Source organism: Drosophila elegans, unplaced genomic scaffold, assembly GCF_018152505.1.
Source record: "Drosophila elegans isolate 14027-0461.03 unplaced genomic scaffold, ASM1815250v1 contig_183, whole genome shotgun sequence".
NCBI lineage: Eukaryota > Metazoa > Arthropoda > Insecta > Diptera > Drosophilidae > Drosophila > Drosophila elegans.
Window position 1 is genome coordinate 1,128,544 of NW_024545550.1, and position 15,772 is coordinate 1,144,315.

At 36.1% G+C, this 15,772-nt stretch overlaps 1 protein-coding gene across 20 annotated transcripts in view; it reads right to left on the reverse strand.

Annotated features, from left to right (window-relative positions):
* LOC108149682 (longitudinals lacking protein, isoforms F/I/K/T) overlaps positions 1-6,543 on the reverse strand; it is a 63,188-nt gene extending 56,645 nt beyond the window's left edge. For 8 of the 20 annotated variants that reach the window (XM_017277442.2, XM_017277443.2, XM_017277445.2 and 5 more), the window contains exon 1: positions 4,702-5,068. The gene's annotated coding sequence lies outside the window, so the exon portion shown is untranslated. Of the gene's footprint in view, positions 1-4,701; positions 5,071-6,195 lie in introns of those variants that run through there. The other 12 variants (XM_017277437.2, XM_017277438.2, XM_017277434.2 and 9 more) reach the window with 4 other exon arrangements.
* Positions 6,544-15,772: the final 9,229 nt, after the last annotated feature.

Below are 15,772 nucleotides of genomic sequence, written 5' to 3' on the forward strand. Positions count from 1 at the left end.
TCCAAAATTTTACGTTTTACGGAGCATTGTTAGCGAAAATCTCAACTGGGTTTTTATCTGGCAACAACATTAGGAAATGTTTTGGCAAAAATAAATCCAAAACACTAATAAATTGCTGTTGCAAATGGTAAATAATAATGAATGGTGAAACAATGACAAGTGCAGTACGAGAGTGGTCTATATCTGATCTGTTCCCTGAGGCTTATTCCACAGCTAAATCCAGTTGTTAAATTTTAAGAAATATTAATAATCAAGTAAGACAATAAATGTTTTCCCTAATACTTTGAATTCTAGAAATTCTGTGTTGAGATCTACTATCAAACTACGATCAAAATAGTATTTTACGAAACGTTGTTAGCGAAAAACTCAACTGGAACTTTGTTTTAGCAACCGCAGTATTGTATGAAACACTTTAAGTACACTTTTCATACTTTATATTAGCGAATTGCTTCGATCAAGTAAACCTATTTTAATGTGCTGAGATCTACTATCAAACTACGTTCACAATTTTTAATTTACGAAACGTTGTTAGCGAAAAACTCAGCTGAAATATGCTTTAGCAAACGCAGGATTGTATGAAGAATATTTGATACATTTTCCATACTTTTGTATAAGCGAGCTGCTGTCAATCATGTAACATATTACTTTTAAATATAAAGAAAATCCTTGTGTTGTGCTGAGATCTACTATCAAACTACGTTCTATTATTTTATTATACGAAACGTTGTTAGCGAAAAACTCATCTTATGTTTCTTCTAGCAACTGCGTGATTATAAGAAAAAATGTAATATATATTTTTCTTACTTTTTAAAAGCTAGTTGCTCCCATCAATTTTATTTAAATCCTTCTGCAAAACAAACTTGATACTATTTTGTGTTGAGATCTACTATCAAACTACGTTCAAAATGTTTTTTCACGAAACGTTGTTAGCGAAAAACTCAACTTTTATTTTATTATTGCAACCGCTGTAGCACGAAAAACTGATGTATATTTTTCGTAGTTTGATTGGGTTGCTTACTATTCAATAATATATGTAATCTTTTCTTATAAACTTGATTTTGTGAGGGCTTTTAATATAATAAGGCCAAAAGGAAATAGATTGCAATATGGAGCGGAAAATGAATGGATGATAAATTGAAGATTATTTACCATTTGAATCTTTTTGTTAAAAACGTGTTTTAGGCTTTTCAGGCCCGCTTCATTAATTCAGGGTTCAATGCCAACAGACTTTTTGAGTACCAGATGGAAATGAAAATGGGATGCGATGGTGGGATGGGGAGCGGATAATAAAGGATGTCGGGGCGATGTCGGTCCCCTTTTTCTAAGCACGCGCCAGACGGCAAAAGGTGAACCCCGGGAGAACCGGTTTATGGGAAAGGAGGAGGAAGAGGGTCCTGTTGTCCCGTGTTTTTTGGGGTTGCAATCAACCCCTAAGTATGCTGATCCCCCCTCTCCAGGTTCACTGTATTATACATATGAATTCTCCCTCCAGTTTTTGGTCCTGCCGGCAGATGTTGGATCACAACTGTCGTCCCTTTTTCTTCCTCTTTGCACAGGAAGTGCCGCCAAAGTCTGGAGCCCCCGAAGCAATGAAAATTCTTGGCCAGCAAAAGAGAGAGAGAGAGATAGAGAGAGCTCTGAACTTGGAAATATTAATGGGGCTGGTTTTCAGAGTTCTGAGTGTGTGTGTTTTTTACTGGCTGTTCTGTGCAAAAGTCAAAAGAAAAACCGGTTCCGCAGAATATACAAGAACTGTGCCATTTCGAAAATGAAACGGAGGAGCGGGTGGTCGTCGCCGTTCTCGGTTGGCAAGTCGAGTTGTTTGTTGGTTTAGAGATCCGAGATCCGATCCGATCGCTGGCAGAAAAACCAGTTTAAGAAACTCATTTCATTTCACATCGCAGCCAGAAAAATCGCCATGACACACACACACACACACACACTTGGCCAGAAAAACAAATTTAAAATGGAAATAACTTAAAAATAAGAGAGAAAGAGAAAAAGAGTGTGGAGGCCAAGAACAAAATACAAAACTTCCCCCACAAGATTTGCATAAAGTGGAATCTTTTTCTGCTCGAACGCATGAGTGTGTATGCGCGTCTTTGCGAGACATAAAATTTGTATATTTACGACGTAAAAATAAACTCGACGACTCTCGCACTGACTTTCAATAATTTAATTTCTGGCAGCTGAAAATGTTGCTGAATAGCAACACACGAGCACATCGAACAACTCGCTCGGTTTGAAGCCCAAAAAAACAAGAGGGGAAAAATACCTCCGAAAACCCACGTAGGCGTCTGTCGCTTATTTATTTATTTTTACACCCTCTCTACCCGTTGATTTTTTCTTTACACATGTAGCAACCAGGCTACAACAGATGATTGAGAAAAGCTGATCTAGTGTACAACGAGATCAGGTGAAAATAAACCATCAATCTGAGTCAACATTGGATCGTCCGGGTAAATTACCCAAAATATCGTTAGTTAATTTTATTTTTTCCTAGAAATAAGACACGTTATTTCCCAAGTCGTGGTGCAACAGTCATCATAAACTAGTCTTAAGTAATTGAGCATGGCTTTAATTTCCATATAAGAAAAATAAAACACATGAAGCTATTTTTACTTATATAACTTATGCATTGCAATTAAATATTTGATTGTTCTAAGTATCTCTCGGAAAATGAGCCATTAATCATAATATCGATCATGAAACTTGGAATCTAGAAGTGTTGTATTAAAGTGTATTGAACATATCGTTTTCCATTTCCATAGTTCTTTCGTTTTCCGCTTCGCTCGGCTCTGTTCGGCCGCAGAAAATGTCGTTTTGCCATTAAAGCAGCGAAAATGTATATTAAAAAAAAGTCAACCACAAAACTTGTTTTCTCGAAAAGCTATTTAAAGTGAATGTTAAGGGCTTGTTATGTGCGAATGTATCTGTATCTGTAATTGTATATGAGACTGCGGGTGTTATACTTGTAGTAGTGTGGGTGCGGAGGAAGTCGCTGCTTTGGGTTTTGGTGAGGTTATCTATGTATATCTGCCTTGCGGTCCATGGAGATTTGCCGCCCCGCTGATGATGTCGTTTATTTGATTTTTGTATAGTTTTTGAGAATGTTGTTTGTGAGTTTTTCCGCCTTTTTTAAAGGTTATTTATTCGGTTGCCATTTATAGAAGCAAACGATCGTAAAGTATATCGAGTTTTAAATGCTCGAAAACTTTTAAGTGATTTAATGCATGTACATCTGAAAAGTCCTCTTCCTGAACGGATTTTTTAAGCATACCATTGGTTAAATCTGCCTAAAACTTATTAACTGTCCGTCAAATCGAGAGAAAGTGAAAAAACTAAGCCACCGAGAATAATCAACAATAGACAGCGAAATAAAACGCACAAAAGTTCAATGAACTTTTTTGCTAATGGCCAAAGCGAATAAGTAAATAAAAACTAACAAAAATAAAAGTCGGCCAAAGAGCAGTCTGCGATAACGGCAGCTCATTATTTTCCTTCAATCTTTTTTTTCTATATTTTCTGTTTACTGTAATAACAAGAACATGGGAATGGTAGAAAACAGAAAAAATAAAAGTGCGACATTAGGTCAGATATTCGTTGCAAGGTCATTGGTGATTCGAAAAATCTGATGACTCGAAAGTAGCATATGTAAGTGGTAAACAAAGAATTAAGGCAAAAAGCCAAAGAAAAAAATACAGTTGCTGATTTCCTACACTTGTTGCGCAAAAGCTTTTTTATATCTCATTTATAATTGTTATTATTCTGCACATGTGCGTAAAATGTAAACAAATGAAACTTTTGCAGGTGAAATTCAGCAACGTCGCAGAAATCCCATGACGACACGAAAATATGAAAAATGGAAATGTAAACGTGTCGAAAAGAAAACAACAAAATCGGCGTAGCAAAAGTGTAGCACAAAGTGGAAACAAAAATATGTGGCGACTACTCTCTCTATCTCCCTCTGTCTCTCCCATATTTCCAAGTGTGTGTGAAAAGTGCAGAGAGGAAATTTCACGCTTGTTTTTGTTGGCTTTTTTTTTGTCGTGAACAAACATAAAAACGAAAGAGGGAGTAAGGCAGAAAGAGCGGGAGAGAAAGGAAGGGGAGCCAAAAGAGCGAGAGAACAAAATATTTTATGTGTTGGGGAAAACCAAGATGGCGGCCAACGAGACTTTGGGAATCTATCGAATTGAAAAACGTGCTTTACTCTAGGAGTTCCAAGCCAGCATTTTATTTTATGTTACTCTTCTCAAGCGCATTGTTTACTAACTAAATTTTTTACCAAGCTTTAGCTTTTAATTAGTTTTTGCATCCCTCCATTTTTAACAAAAGCTTATGTAACTGGGCGACACACATCTATAGAAACGTTTTCCACTGCAACACTTGACCTCATTTGCATGGAAAGTGAGCCAGTTTTCAGAGTGTGCGTGTGTGAAAATTAATGAAAATCGCTCGTCATTTTACTTCAGCGTTGCATTCGGTGGGAAAGCTCTCTCTCTCCCTTTCCCCTTTCTGGTGAAAAGCTTTCTCTCCTCTGTGAGCATAGGGAAAAATCGATAGAAACACCACTGGAAATATCGATTCGATATGCAAAAACACACACTAGCACGAGCAAGTACAGTTCAAATGCAAGTTTTTAGTATTAATTAAATATGTAGGTTTTAACAATATTATTTATCAATTTTTTATACACACCGAAATAGAATCACAGGCAGCACGTAGTCGTCAATAAAACTTTGCACATATCAAATTTTGGCGTTGCTTTTCGAAAACCATATATATACATATATACATATATATATATGTATATATACACACACGATAACGCGACGGGTAAAAGCAATAAAGTTGAATTTATTTTTACTGTATGTGGGGCCCTGTATGCAAGTGTATGTTTTGTATTTTCCTTTCCCGCTGCCGTGGAGAGCAGAAAGAAAAAGAGTAGGCAGCAGCAACAACGCACCACACTGAAAATTGCGGACGCGGAGCCTGAAGAAAAACTACGCCCGCAACGTTTCCAACGGGCAAAACGTCCGAACGGCGAAACGGTGAATTTGAAATTGACGGAGTTTTTCCGCTGGCCACGAAAACTGCCCAAAGTAGAATTGCCGAAGAGAGAACGGAGCCGAATTGTCACTGTCGGATAGCCGAGCGCAGAGTTCGAAACCCGAAGAGAGTGCGAGTTCGAAAAATGAGTTGACGTCGTCTGTTTGTCTCCCCTCGTGCTGCCTCTTTTTTCCTCTTCATTTGGCTGTTTTTTGTATGCTTGCCGCGCAGAGTTGCCAGCTAGAGTTGTCAACTCTCTCAGATAAAGATCGACGAAAACAGGAGGAAAAGTCCCAACAAAAATAAAATAATTGGCGGATTTGTAATTAATTAATTAATTAATTTACTGTTAAGCTAAAATATGACAAACAAAATTCCCCATTTAACCCAGTTTTATATTCGATTGAAATTTAACCATACATATCCCAAAAGCGAAAAAGTAAGTTTATGAATTCCTTTTTTTTCTCCCTGAATCCCATTTAGGAAATGCTTCTATCGTCCACAGAAGAGGCTGGGAACTCTGGTTCTATGCGGCGGAGTTCGAAAATATCATTCGCAGTTGTTATTGTTTTTGTTACCCACCAAGGGGCGAGATTTGTTGTTGCTTTAGCTTTTGTTGCTTGATTTTTTTTTGCTTTTTTCACAGGCAAAACGAAGCCATAATGTTCGAAATGGTAAAAATTACCGTTGTCGAGCAAGCTCTCTCTTTGGCTCTCCCCCTTTCTCTCTTTTAAAGCATTTGTGTGCGTGCGTGTGCGAGGGGGACAGATGCTAGTTTTGTGTGCAATGCATTTCCTACTAAAAAGCGCAAATTATATTTTGTGCACTCTCCAAAACGCTTTTATGATCGACGTTGATTTATTTTTGGCTTCCAGCATGACTTCATCGCCTCGCGTTTTCTCTCTAATTTTGTGTAAAAATTATGTGTACCTTTTATGTACCTTAATTTTTAACGGTTTTCGACTGGGTCTGGAAAATTAACATTCCAGTGCGAAATTCTTCTAGCCAATACTAATTGATCCGAGGAGTGTCTCCTCTGGCCGAACATAAATTCTATAAATTACTTGGCGGCTACATAATGTACACACAAATGTACAAAAATATATTCGTCGCACAACTCAAGTTTTTTTGACAATCGCTCACCTGAATTTTCATTGGAGTTTTCATTGCAACTCGGCCACGTTCTCTCTCCCTCCGTCTCGGTCTCTCTTGCGAAGGAGAGACGACAAACACTCACAAACACCAACGTATTATTATCTGTTCCGAACTTTAATTATAATAAATAATTGTTATGCATTTGCACTCGACACAAAAATGTACATATTTCACATCACTCGGTTTGGTGTTTCTGCTTTTCTTTTTCGTTACTCCACTTGGATTTATGTAATGCAATGCGCGCAGCTTTTTAAATTACCAACAAATATGATTTTCTGTGTGGGTGGGAAATAACGAAAATTTAACGTGCGGAGCGACGACGATTTATTCCTGAGTTGCCGTTTGCTATTAAAAAAAATCGGTGCAAAAAAGTTCGAACAAAAGTCGAAAATGAAAAAGGTTTGCCTGTGTATATGCGTGTGGGCACGAAGTTTCTGCTTTTTGTTGTTCTTTCTGCTGCATTCGAAAATCCGAAGATCGTTCGTGCGCTAGAACGAGCGAGTGCGAGGGAGAAGGTGATAGGCGACGATACAGTTGATTGCTTTTTGCAATTGTCTGCTTGAAAAGCGGGAGGAATTAAAGAAGAAGGGGTTGTGGGTGGCAAAAGGAAGTCGAGCTAAATGAAAAGGCAAAGAAAATGTTTTTTCTGGTTGGCACATACGAAAACATGTACATATGTATGTATATGGAGTTCTCCGTAAAAAGCTCCGTTGATCGCAATAAATATGGTAAAAAGTATGTACAGAAATGTATGACACACAAATATCTTTCAACCAAATCCTGTTGGAAATGGTATGAATTTAAATATGTAAAATGTAAGTATAAATATATGTAGATGTATGTATGTATGGATGTATGTACATATGTACAATGTACATAAATATGTATGTATACTTTAATACCAACCGAATTTGGTTGGTAAGGATTGCTGTGACCTTGTCGATTATGTACCATTTAAATAGAAGAAAGGTTTTAAAAACAGTTGTTTAAATGTTAAAAAAATTTAAAATCGTTAAATGTAAAATAAAATATTTAAGTTGATTGAAAGATAAAAACTTAAGGAAAGGCACTTCGGGTTTTTGTTTCATCTTAAGTATAGAGGTATTTTAACACCTGAATAGATATCCTTCGCATGGATAAAGCTTTCCAATTAAAGAAAAAAATTAAAAATGGCCGATTAAATAAAATTTTACGACAAAATAATAATCCCTTTAAACCATTTTAGCAAGCTTTATAAATTAGGATCTATTAAATTAACAATACTTGTTTAAACACCATATATGTATGTTAGCTTTTAAAATACCTGTACATATGAGCATAAATACATATATACATCATAAATTTCCATGTCGTTTTTTGCAAGTAAATTTCTTTCTTAATGCTTTTTAGTAGAATACTAAAATAAAATGATCTCATCATCCATACAGAACATCAAAAACTCAATAAATTAACAGCTCATATACACAGGTAATATTACTACAAATAAAATTAATGTAATTAACGCCGAAGAACATAGTTCACCAGGCACCTGTCATTATTTTTAGCGAGGCAATTAAAATTCCCGGCTGGGGAAGTAGAAAGGTGTCAGGAAAGATAAAACTTTCAATTTATGGTTCCACTTTTTTTTGCATTTCGCCATTTTGCATACATATCGTTTGTTTTTGCCAATTGCTACTTTCTAATAAAATCGTCAATGTACAAGCATACCTTTACACAGGCGTACATTCGTATAAATGTTTTCCCATTTTTTACGTCTTGCATTAGCAATTGCCAAAACTTGATTTTGATGCTTAAATATAAATAATTACCTGATTTGAGCAAATTTGTAAAAAAAAAGTTGGCTCCAAAAACAAGAACAAAAATAATGCTTATGCACGGTAAGAAATCTAATATCTCTAGATTTATTAGCAGATCTGGAAAAAATAAAATAAAAATATGTACATACATACAAAATTATAAATAAATTATTTTAATTAACTTAAAACAAAAAAAAAATTAACTTAATCAGTTAAAAAAGATACAAGATCAAGATCAATTATTTTCTTAAAGTGCTTCTCTACCGACGTCGACGCCCGCGCAGCAAGCTTAAAAAGCTGCGCTCAAAGAAATTAACAATAAAAGTTGGAAATTTTTTCAACGCTTTTTGCTTATTTTCTACCTTTTTTTAGCTCTTGAATGACGAAGAAAATATTCGGCGAGAGCAAGAAGAAGCAGAGGAACCAGAGTTTCAAAACTCGTTTTGGCATTCGAAATTCCAGAGTGTGTGTGTGTTTTTGTATTTTTGGCAACACTTCTACGCCGCTCGCTTGTTGTTGTTATTCCACTGGCAAAGTGAAAATTTATGCCGCACCCCTCTCGAAAAAAAAAAAACAGAGAAATAAAAGTTGGAGTCCGTGATTTCACACAACACACCAAAATTCCAATCCATTTCAAAGCCGCGCCAACAAATAAACAAAAGCCAATATGTAATTGAATTTTTTCCGCCGTTTCTTTTGCTCAACAATTTTCGTCGAACACATTTTTGTGGCTTTTCTTTCAACACACTTCGTTGTTTATCAGTGTGAGTGCATGTGTGTTTGGTTGCTATTTTTGATTTCCATTATGATTTCGCGCCGCTCTTTTCAATTTCAATTCCAGTTCGAATTCCCATTTTTGAGCTTAGCTTCGTTTTAATTTCGAACTCGAAACAGAATAAGCATTATGTATCTCTTTCTATATCGCTCTCTTTTACTCTCTTTCGAGCGATTACCGCACAGAGAAAACAATGCAAGATAAGATTTTCTATATTTTGAATGTTCCTTTCATTTAAACAACTTTAATAATTTCGGTAAGCCGAAATTTATATACCCGTGTAGCTATTACAAAAAATGAAATAGATTAAAACAGACTGCTTTTCAAAATACAAAGTTTTAATAACTAATTAAATATATACTTCATTGATCACATTGTTTTCAGTGTTGAGTGATGGATGGCGTGTGCTTTTCAAAAATTCCCGCTCGGTAAAAACCCCCCAAACCCCCAAACAGCTTCCCGCTCCCAAAAAAAAAAAAAAATGAAGAGAACATTAAAATTGAGTCTGTGGCTGCCAAAAATATTTGTTGTTAATGGAACTTTCTGGTTTTCTTTCGCCTGCAAATTTAAATTCTTTTCTTCTTTTGCTCATTACTTTTTGGGTCACAGCGAACGAGTGAGAGATAGAGAATTGGTAACAATAGCGAGTTAATCCGAGTGAAAGGAAGCCATGGTCAGCCAACCTCCCCCCTTGAAAATACATATTAACATCATCATCTTTATCAGATTGCCAACTGCGCACATTTCCATTCCCGATCCGCCCAAGATTATCGATTTTCCAACCCTACACAAAAACGCATTTAGAGTACCGGAGGGAAACGAAAACTGAGCTTTTTTAATACCCCTGGACAACTGATGTTCTTATGACAGCTATGCAGATATAATGCGAACTGATGCTATTGATAGTTACAGCGGATTATGCTGAGAAATATGTAACTGTAGCTTGGTAAACCATTTTATCGAGTTCGTCAAAAAAAAAATTGTTGTAGAAGTTTCAACCAATCATGCTCATAAGTGGGTATTTTACCAAATGCACTATAGTAGGTTGAAATCTACAATTCTGCAATTTTTTGTTGCCAATAAACATGTTGATCTAAAGAAGCAGTAAACTATTTCTATTAAATCGGAGAATTTTTTTTTCAGAAAAACATGACCTAGAGATAAGATTAAGGTGTGGCAAGGTTATCTTACATTTCCTAAAATACTCTAGTTTCGTATTGGATGGTTTGAAAAAATGGATTGTTCTCATCCATTTCTTAAACTTTGTTTTAAATTAATTTTATGAATCGTGTTCCTTTTACTACATTGTATAATCGATCGATAAGTGAAAGAAACAAGTTTTGACAAACTTATTATACAGGTCAGTTGGACAATGACATATTATAAAAGGATCTAATAATTTAAGACTGGCTGAATTTTATTCTTAAAAAATTCTGTACTTTTCCATATTTATGAGTACTATAGTGATTCACGCGTTGTCTGTAATATTTCGGCAAACGTCGTTGGCAAATCCAAAAATTCGCTATACCCATTATAGGCCCGAAAATAGCCAAGTCCTGGGAAAAACACTAATACCCCCTGAGCTGTGGCACCAAGGAAGCATTTGTGAGGGGTGGGAGGATGCCCTGGGGGGTGAAGGAGTTTCGATGGGAGGGTGGTCGGGTGGTCGTATGGTCGGGTGGTCGGGTGTCTGGCAACGACAGGCATTACAGGGCCCAGAAATTGAGCGGCAGCCAAGCATGATCCCCTCTGACCACAGTTGCAACCCTAAACCCTCCATCCCTGCCGTCGGATGGCCGGATGTTGCCTTCCCTTTTCGCTTTTTCCGCTGGGGGGTTGTTGCTTCGGTGTCTCGGAGCAAAGAGCTTTTTTTGTCTGCTGCCGCTGTCAAGGACCAAAAACCAACCCCTAAAAACCGAAAACGGGGGAGCGACAGTCAGATCACGAGCAGACGGTCGGCGGGTGGTAGCAGCGTAGGCCGGTTTGGAACTCGGAGGGTGCGAGGGTGGCACTGTCCCTTCCAATTGGGGTGGAAACTCGAACGCACCGAGATCCTGCCGCCGGGGGTTGGTGGTCCCATTCCGTCCCCCCTTTTTATTGCGTTGCAAAAACGGAACCGAACGTCAGCTGCGATCTCACAGGGGACTCTTGGTCGTGGCACTTGGCAAAAAAAAGAGTTGCATTCAACCCCTCTATACTGGAAAATAAATTTGTCCTTGAAACCTTAAAAAAAAATTCTACAACGGCGACTAATGCGTAGGATTAAAATGTTTATCTTGCAGCGTGGAAAAATAACCACTCAACTTTTCCCAAATTAATAAATAACTGTAGCTACAACAATTAGTTCCATGGAATAGTGAATTACTTTTTTACAGTGCATATCTTATCACTCCGTTTTTATATCTTCATTAGCATGCTATAATAATACTGTTAAAAATACAGTTAAAGGTGTCATAAAACAATATACAACAAATTTAAAATTGTTTTACGTATATTTTAGTTAATAGAAACCAAATAATCATTACATTAACAACTCGTCTGAAATAGGAGAAATATACAAATCGAATCGATTTATTTAATTGGTTTTTTATGAAAAAACACTTTCTAAATAACTATAACTTTTTTAACTTCTATATTTGGTCAATACTCACTTAAAATGGGTTACGGTTTTTTTTTCATTAAAAAGTGTTAAGGTGTTAATTTTTATTTTTATTCGAATGGTCCCTAAAAGGTTTCCAAATTGTCCTTCAATGGCCGTAAAATGAAAACACATGTGCATAAATATTCAAATTGGTTTCAGAACTCCCAGTTTGTCTCCTTACTTAGTGTGGAAACCGGGTGCATTGGGTCCAGCTGTAGGATCCAGTTCCCCAAGGGTTGCACTCGGCAATTTTCCCGCCCTCCCCAACTAACGAAAAACAAAATTACAACAGCTGCCGATCAGGATGTGAAAAACCACCCCTAACTATACATACATTATGCACACGATCGTTGCACGCTTCCCTGATCAACTTGATCGATCAATTTTTATTCCACCCTTGGCCACACGAACACTCACAGATACTCTCACCCATACCGACACGAAACGGGTCGCCACTCAACTCCATTAAATTCAATTGACAAAAGGAAATGAACATGAGCATGCAAAAAAACAAAAAACAAAAAAACAAATGCATGTGCCACATACTCGTACATACATACATATACTCGTACACAAACGAAAAGCAGATTAATGGAGGAACAAAAACACAATGGGTAGGGGCGCATAAAATGGGAAAATTCAAGGTACCCTCAAGGGGGGGTTGGGATCGGAATCGGAATCGGAATTGGAATAGGAATCGGTGTAGCTAGCGGGAGCCACAACGCCGCACATCTGCTCTTCTGGGCTATAAATGCTCGGTTTCTTGGTTTCTCGGTTTTCGATGGACAGACAGGGCATGGATGCATATGTACATGGGTCTTCTACATGGTCTTGTGGGTTCTAGGTACTACACAAATTGTGGCCATGTAGCCCCCTCTAGCTTTGCATTTGCAATTTGCATTCGCATGTGAATTTTATCAGGGGTGTGTGCCACAAACACTCTGCGAGATGGCAAACAATGCGACTCTGATCCGAAAACTGATCGATTCGGAGATACTCATAGCAACATAATAACAATACAGCCCACTGTCAAATGAACTGAAATACTAAACCGCAAAATTTATGAATTTAATGAAATGATTATGGTAAAAAATTATTATAAAAAAAATAGTTCTAGATACATACATAAAATGGTTATTATAACAAGATAAAGTATAAAATAAAAACTATTATTAAAACATTTTCTCAACATCGATTTACGGTAGACCTTTGTGGGTGCTCTCATTTAAATAAAGCTTCAATCATCGTTCAGAAGATTTTAAATATATTTATCTTTATTTTTATTATTGTAACCAGTTATAGAGAGCGAGAACTGATGATAAAAGTGGGATCTTAAGACGTTTTGTAAGCTACTTTACTCCAAAAAAATTTCCATTTGGGGTATGATGATATACCCCACGCTGACGCCATTTGTTGGCCAGCTCGGCACCACGACTCTTTCAAGGTTATCCATCTTTTTGTGGCCCGGGGTGTAGAGTTGGCGTCCCACGCATTTTGCTCGCTTCCTTTTCGCATTTTCTTCGTCGGCTTCTTCGCTCTTTTGCTGGTTTTGCCAATGTGTGAGTTTGTGTTTTTAGCATGTAAATGAGTTTCGAGCACAACACGAAAATAAACATTTTTTGTTCTTGCACTTTTTGTTTTCCCCGTGCAATTTCTGTGGCTAAAATTAAACGCGAAAAAGGAATTTTTATGGAACAGCTGTGTTCGCCATTCTGGCGAATTGGAAGCCCAAGAAAAGAGAAGATGGAGAAAAGATGGGAAAACAAGGTAAAACCCCAATCACAAGAGCTTTGAACATACTCATGCACTCAATCAGTGACTCATATCTGCGTTTTAACTTGGTTAATTCTACAATACTTTGGGAAAAAGTTCTTAACTATTTTGGAGACATTTCATAAACATTAAGAGTTTTAAGTTTATAAAACATCTTTACAAAACACAATGTATTGTAAAGAAAAGGAATCCTTTAAATCGTTGTGAGCTTCTATTTATAATAACTTTTCTGTCCTACACATAAACAGGTTTAAATTCTTTATTTAAGTTAATGTTCTTGTTTCCATTGACTCACATAAAATAAAATTCAGAAGAAAATCCTTTACTCATTTTTCTTAGAGTAACAAAAGTCTAGGTTTAAACCACATTTTGGCAAGGGTTTCCATAGATTAAAGTTTTAACTGACTTGAGGTGCGGCTCAAATTTTCACTTTGCTGTAGCTTCGGTAATGAAAAAAAAAACGTTGCCAAAAAAAACAACAGCAGAAAACAGAAGCCAAACAAGTTTTTTGATCTTTCGATCTTCAGTTCCAGCTTCTTATTTTCATGATCTTAGCCAATATTTTCTTTGTTTTAGTAGTTTTAAGTAGAAAAGCCAATATTCGTAGACATAAAAAAAAGCATTTAAAATTTTTTTTTTGCTCAATAATTAAAATTTTAAGTAATTGTAGTTGGATTTCCTTAGCCTACATTTTTACTTATATTACTTATTATTTAAGATTTAAAACAAGGAAAGAATATCTACAACAGATATGCATAACTTATTTTCAAAATTTTGTATCTTCAGTCTGTATCCAACCAATTTTCAGCTATTTAATTTTGCAAGTTTTATGTCTGTTAATTATATTAAAGTTCAGATTTCTTAGTGCCATTAATAACGTGCAGAATTTTAAGACGCGCAATTATACATAGTTTCCAAGTTATGAGTGGTGTGCCGCTGATGCGGCTGCGGTTTTTTAATGAAACACAGTTATCGTAAGCACTTATTTTCGTACACGCTGAAAATCAAGTTTTTTTTTTTGCAATTGTTATGGCAACAAAGAAACGGAGAAAAAAAAACAAAAGCCGCGAATAAAAGTTAATTACATATAAAAAAGATTTATACACACATAGAAAGTTGCATGCAAAAACAAAAAGACAATGTTTAAAAATCATTTTGATGTTGAGCTTTTCGACGATCCCTTGATGGGGATACAGTCGGGCTTCGATAACTTAAACCTTTTATTAATCGTCGAAAAAACAGTAGGTTAATTAAAGATCGAACTTCGTTAAAATTCTTTTTAAAATGTTGAATATTTTATATATGTATATAGTCTACACCAATGACTTAAATGACTTATATAAGTTATCACTGTTTACGGCAGTACATGTAGTGACGATGCACACCAAAAGCGTGTGCACAGGAGACTACTGTTTATAACTACAGAGTTTACCAAGAAGAAAATGGTGTGCATATCTTTAAGAAAATTAATTGGTTGAGCAGAAATGGCGGTGAAAGTGACATACTAAAAATGTTTAAGGTTTGTGTTCTTGGGCCGAATTTGGTAAAATATTATACTTTTTTAACCTAGTTGCATTCTTTTTAAAAATGCGCGTCGAAAAATACCCAATTTGCTTGGATCAGATAAAAAATGAAAGTTTGTTAGCCTTTGTCGTTTTTAGAAAAATGTAAGGGTTTATTTTGTGATCCTCGAATAATTATTGATGTGTTGGGCAGATCGTTAGAAAAAACGTTTGTTCTGTGACTTTTTTAAAAACTAGCTGGTTTGGCGGGAAATCAGATAGAAAAAGGTTAACTTTACTATTATTCAATTTGAATCAGTAATGTTAAGGTTCAAAAATTTGTAAATTCAGTATTAAAAAGTATTTTGTTTATTTTATACCTTTTAAAACTTTTTATTATGAAATTAACCGAAAATTAATGAAAATTTAGTTTTATAACGTTTGAATCATACGTTAAAATCATACTCTGAGATTTTTATGAGAAAACAATTTATTTGTGTTTTTTGTTCTTTAAGGTAAATGTTACTAATTGGAAGTTCATGGTTTAGGGAGTTATGGTTAGGGAAGTTTGACTGTCGTCTGGGCATGTGAGTGTGTATATTGTTACTACATACATACATATATAGTGTTTTTTGTACATTTATGGAGATGGGTGTGGGCGCTTCACCGATTCGCCCCGAGGGCGCATCAGCGAAAAAGTAATGCTTTGAAATGGAATACACGGACAGACAATAAAGTAAATTTCACGTTGTCATGTCGGCCCACAACAACAACTATGGAAACATCAAAATGGTGAAACCCTAAACAGAAAAAAGTTTATTTCGGCTCGTTACAATATGATGATGATGATGATGATCCCCGAAACCGAAACAATTTCCACCCCAAAAAGTGGGTATTTTCAGGGGGAGGTGTAGGGTGGGAAGGAGGGAACATCGATTGAGGCAAATAGAGCTTCAGGGCCGAAGAGCATAAAACTACCCTAAAATAACGTTAAATGAGAGGCATACTATTGCCGTTATTCCACATTCCAACCAAGCACAAAAAGTTATTCCAGATCGAAGGGATAAATGCGCGTGCT